The 4,621-nt window shown below is 47.6% G+C and overlaps 8 non-coding genes across 8 annotated transcripts; all 8 read right to left on the bottom strand.

Moving 5' to 3' along the window:
- Positions 1 to 735: 735 nt before the first annotated feature.
- Positions 736 to 854, bottom strand: LOC119343210. Its single transcript, XR_005165957.1, has one exon. It is a non-coding gene; the product is annotated as a 5S ribosomal RNA (ribosomal RNA).
- Positions 855 to 1,221: 367 nt separating this feature from the next.
- Positions 1,222 to 1,340, bottom strand: LOC119343211. The gene has a single exon (XR_005165958.1). It is a non-coding gene; the product is annotated as a 5S ribosomal RNA (ribosomal RNA).
- Positions 1,341 to 1,707: 367 nt separating this feature from the next.
- LOC119343216 lies at positions 1,708 to 1,826 on the bottom strand. Its single transcript, XR_005165962.1, has one exon. It is a non-coding gene; the product is annotated as a 5S ribosomal RNA (ribosomal RNA).
- A 367-nt stretch (positions 1,827 to 2,193) lies between these two features.
- Positions 2,194 to 2,312, bottom strand: LOC119343212. Its single transcript, XR_005165959.1, has one exon. It is a non-coding gene; the product is annotated as a 5S ribosomal RNA (ribosomal RNA).
- Positions 2,313 to 2,679: 367 nt separating this feature from the next.
- LOC119343214 lies at positions 2,680 to 2,798 on the bottom strand. Its single transcript, XR_005165960.1, has one exon. It is a non-coding gene; the product is annotated as a 5S ribosomal RNA (ribosomal RNA).
- A 367-nt stretch (positions 2,799 to 3,165) lies between these two features.
- Positions 3,166 to 3,284, bottom strand: LOC119343218. Its single transcript, XR_005165964.1, has one exon. It is a non-coding gene; the product is annotated as a 5S ribosomal RNA (ribosomal RNA).
- A 367-nt stretch (positions 3,285 to 3,651) lies between these two features.
- Positions 3,652 to 3,770, bottom strand: LOC119343217. The gene has a single exon (XR_005165963.1). It is a non-coding gene; the product is annotated as a 5S ribosomal RNA (ribosomal RNA).
- Positions 3,771 to 4,137: 367 nt separating this feature from the next.
- Positions 4,138 to 4,256, bottom strand: LOC119343215. The gene has a single exon (XR_005165961.1). It is a non-coding gene; the product is annotated as a 5S ribosomal RNA (ribosomal RNA).
- Between the last annotated feature and the right edge of the window lie 365 nt (positions 4,257 to 4,621).

Here is a 4,621-nt window from a genome sequence, read left to right on the forward strand (position 1 = left end):
GAGAGCCGGGGGAGAGTGAGAGAGAGCAGGGGGAGAGGCGTGGCGTCGTCCAGGGCATCGAGCGAGGAGGGGAGGGCAGGCAAGCAGGCGAGCAGGTGGCGTGGCGCGGTGGCGCGCGCGCGCGCCGGCCACACTCCCCTCCCTCTGTCGGGACGAAGACGACAGAGGAGGGAGGTGGGCTGGGCCGGCTGCTGGCTGGGCCAGCCAGCTGGCTGGGCCGCACAGTGGAGGAGCCCAGGTAAGCTCCTCCTGTTATATATTTTTCTGTTTTTTTAATTTCTGACATTTGTTTTGATTTAAATAATATATTAAATCATTTATTTAACTTATGCCAATTTTTGCAGGAGCTATTTATATTATTCCAGAGCTCTTTTATAATTGGCATAATATTTGGGCATATATTAATATATATAATTAATATATTTCCAATGCAAATATTTATGCATTAATTCAAAATGCCCAAAATAAATGTCCATGAGCCACTAAAAATATTGGTTTGATTTTTATCTCTGTCCAATATTTTCAGAGAGCAACATGAGCATTTTCTTGGACCCTTTTGGAGAAATTTTTATTTGGGTCATTTTCAAAATGGTTCTGAGGGTTTCACAGATCCCCATTTCAAGTTTCTGATGAAAGAGTAAACACGATGCAACACTCTAATGCATGACTAGCTACGGTGTGACAATCGCGCACGTGCGATATGTTTGTCACAAGGCGCAAAAAATAATTATAAAAGGAATGCAACACGAGGACTTCCCAGGAGGTCACCCATCCTAGTACTACTCTCGCCCAAGCACGCTTAACTTCGGAGTTCTGATGGGATCCGGTGCTTTAGTGCTGGTATGATCGCATCCGACATGATTCCCCGTCTTCGTCCCTTATGCTTGCCACTCCCAGGTCCGCTTCAAAGACGATTCTACATTCTCACTACCATTACAACCGTTCCCTAACAATGGATAATGTCCTATACTACTTACTCTCCCGCTCAATCACGGAGACGAGTTTTCCACGGTTTCCACCCCTCCCTACATACCGCAGCAACACGAGTTTTTTCCACCCCTTTCAGAAAGCGCTCTTCGCGCCACAAAGCCGCCCCAAGACGCGCGAGCAATGAGCATCGAGCTTAAACATATCGCAAACGTCAAAAGTAATATAACGGGATTAATATATATCGCGCACGTGCGATATGTTTGTCACAAGGCGCAAAAAATAATTATAAAAGGAATGCAACACGAGGACTTCCCAGGATGTCACCCATCCTAGTACTACTCTCGCCCAAGCACGCTTAACTTCGGAGTTCTGATGGGATCCGGTGCTTTAGTGCTGGTATGATCGCATCCGACTTGTTTCCCCGTCTTCGTCCCTTATGCTTGCCACTCCCAGGTCCGCTCCAAAAACGATTCTACATTCTCACTACCATTACAACCGTTCCCTAACAATGGATAATGTCCTATACTACTTACTCTCCCGCTCAATCACGGAGACGAGTTTTCCACGGTTTCCACCCCTCCCTCCATACCGCAGCAACACGAGTTTTTTCCACCCCTTTCAGAAAGCGCTCTTCGCGCCACAAAGCCGCCCCAAGACGCGCGAGCAATGAGCATCGAGCTTAAACATATCGCAAACGTCAAAAATAATATAACGGGATTAATATATATCGCGCACGTGCGATATGTTTGTCACAAGGCGCAAAAAATAATTATAAAAGGAATGCAACACGAGGACTTCCCAGGAGGTCACCCATCCTAGTACTACTCTCGCCCAAGCACGCTTAACTTCGAAGTTCTGATGGGATCCGGTGCTTTAGTGCTGGTATGATCGCATCCGACATGTTTCCCCGTCTTCGTCCCTTATGCTTGCCACTCCCAGGTCCGCTCCAAAGACGATTCTACATTCTCACTATCATTACAACCGTTCCCTAACAATGGATAATGTCCTATACTACTTACTCTCCCGCTCAATCACGGAGACGAGTTTTCCACGGTTTCCACCCCTCCCTCCATACCGCAGCAACACGAGTTTTTTCCACCCCTTTCAGAAAGCGCTCTTCGCGCCACAAAGCCGCCCCAAGACGCGCGAGCAATGAGCATCGAGCTTAAACATATCGCAAACGTCAAAAATAATATAACGGGATTAATATATATCACGCACGTGCGATATGTTTGTCACAAGGCGCAAAAAATAATTATAAAAGGAATGCAACACGAGGACTTCCCAGGAGGTCACCCATCCTAGTACTACTCTCGCCCAAGCACGCTTAACTTCGGAGTTCTGATCGGATCCGGTGCTTTAGTGCTGGTGTGATCGCATCCGACATGTTTCCCCGTCTTCGTCCCTTATGCTTGCCACTCCCAGGTCCGCTCCAAAGACGATTCTACATTCTCACTACCATTACAACCGTTCCCTAACAATGGATAATGTCCTATACTACTTACTCTCCCGCTCAATCACGGAGACGAGTTTTCCACGGTTTCCACCCCTCCCTCCATACCGCAGCAACACGAGTTTTTTCCATCCCTTTCAGAAAGCGCTCTTCGCGCCACAAAGCCGCCCCAAGACGCGCGAGCAATGAGCATCGAGCTTAAACATATCGCAAACGTCAAAAATAATATAACGGGATTAATATATATCGCGCACGTGCGATATGTTTGTCACAAGGCGCAAAAAATAATTATAAAAGGAATGCAACACGAGGACTTCCCAGGAGGTCACCCATCCTAGTACTCCTCTCGCCCAAGCACGCTTAACTTCGGAGTTCTGATGGTATCCGGTGCTTTAGTGCTGGTATGATCGCATCCGACATGTTTCCCCGTCTTCGTCCCTTATGCTTGCCACTCCCAGGTCCGCTCCAAAGACGATTCTACATTCTCACTACCATTACAACCGTTCCCTAACAATGGATAATGTCCTATACTACTTACTCTCCCGCTCAATCACGGAGACGAGTTTTCCACGGTTTCCACCCCTCCCTCCATACCGCAGCAACACGAGTTTTTCCCACCCCTTTCAGAAAGCGCTCTTCGCGCCACAAAGCCGCCCCAAGACGCGCGAGCAATGAGCATCGAGCTTAAACATATCGCAAACGTCAAAAATAATATAACGGGATTAATATATATCGCGCACGTGCGATATGTTTGTCACAAGGCGCAAAAAATAATTATAAAAGGAATGCAACACGAGGACTTCCCAGGAGGTCACCCATCCTAGTACTACTCTCGCCCAAGCACGCTTAACTTTGGAGTTCTGATGGGATCTGGTGCTTTAGTGCTGGTATGATCGCATCCGACATGTTTCCCCGTCTTCGTCCCTTATGCTTGCCACTCCCAGGTCCGCTCCAAAGACGATTCTACATTCTTACTACCATTACAACTGTTCCCTAACAATGGATAATGTCCTATACTACTTACTCTCCCGCTCAATCACGGAGACGAGTTCTCCACGGTTTCCACCCCTCTCTCCATACCGCAGCAACACGAGTTTTTTCCACCCCTTTCAGAAAGCGCTCTTCGCGCCACAAAGCCGCCCCAAGACGCGCGAGCAATGAGCATCGAGCTTAAACATATCGCAAACGTCAAAAATAATATAACGGGATTAATATATATCGCGCACGTGCGATATGTTTGTCACAAGGCGCAAAAAATAATTATAAAAGGAATGCAACACGAGGACTTCCTCGGAGGTCACCCATCCTAGTACTACTCTCGCCCAAGCACGCTTAACTTCGGAGTTCTGATGGGATCCGGTGCTTTAGTGCTGGTATGATCGCATCCAACATGTTTCCCCGTCTTCGTCCCTTATGCTTGCCACTCCCAGGTCCGCTCCAAAGACGATTCTACATTCTCACTACCATTACAACCGTTCCCTAACAATGGATAATATCCTATACTACTTACTCTCCCGCTCAATCACGGAGACGAGTTTTCCACGGTTTCCACCCCTCCCTCCATACCGCAGCAACACGAGTTTTTTCCACCCATTTCAGAAAGCGCTCTTCGCGCCACAAAGCCGCCCCAAGACGCGCGAGCAATGAGCATCGAGCTTAAACATATCGCAAACGTCAAAAATAATATAACGGGATTAATATATATCGCGCACGTGCGATATGTTTGTCACAAGGCGCAAAAAATAATTATAAAAGGAATGCAACACGAGGACTTCCCAGGAGGTCACCCATCCTAGTACTACTCTCGCCCAAGCACGCTTAACTACGGAGTTCTGATGGGATCCGGTGCTTTAGTGCTGGTATGATCGCATCCGACATGTTTCCCCGTCTTCGTCCCTTATGCTTGCCACTCCCAGGTCCGCTCCAAAGACGATTCTACATTCTCACTACCATTACAACCGTTCCCTAACAATGGATAATGTCCTATACTACTTACTCTCCCGCTCAATCACGGAGACGAGTTTTCCACGGTTTCCACCCCTCCCTCCATACCGCAGCAACACGAGTTTTTTCCACCCCTTTCAGAAAGCGCTCTTCGCGCCACAAAGCCGCCCCAAGACGCGCGAGCAATGAGCATCGAGCTTAAACATATCGCAAACATCAAAAATAATATAACGGGATTAATATATATCGCGCACGTGCGATATGTTTGTCACAAGGCGCAAAAAATAATTATAA

This window comes from Triticum dicoccoides, unplaced genomic scaffold (assembly GCF_002162155.2).
Source record: "Triticum dicoccoides isolate Atlit2015 ecotype Zavitan unplaced genomic scaffold, WEW_v2.0 scaffold119414, whole genome shotgun sequence".
NCBI classification, from domain to species: Eukaryota; Viridiplantae; Streptophyta; class Magnoliopsida; order Poales; family Poaceae; genus Triticum; species Triticum dicoccoides.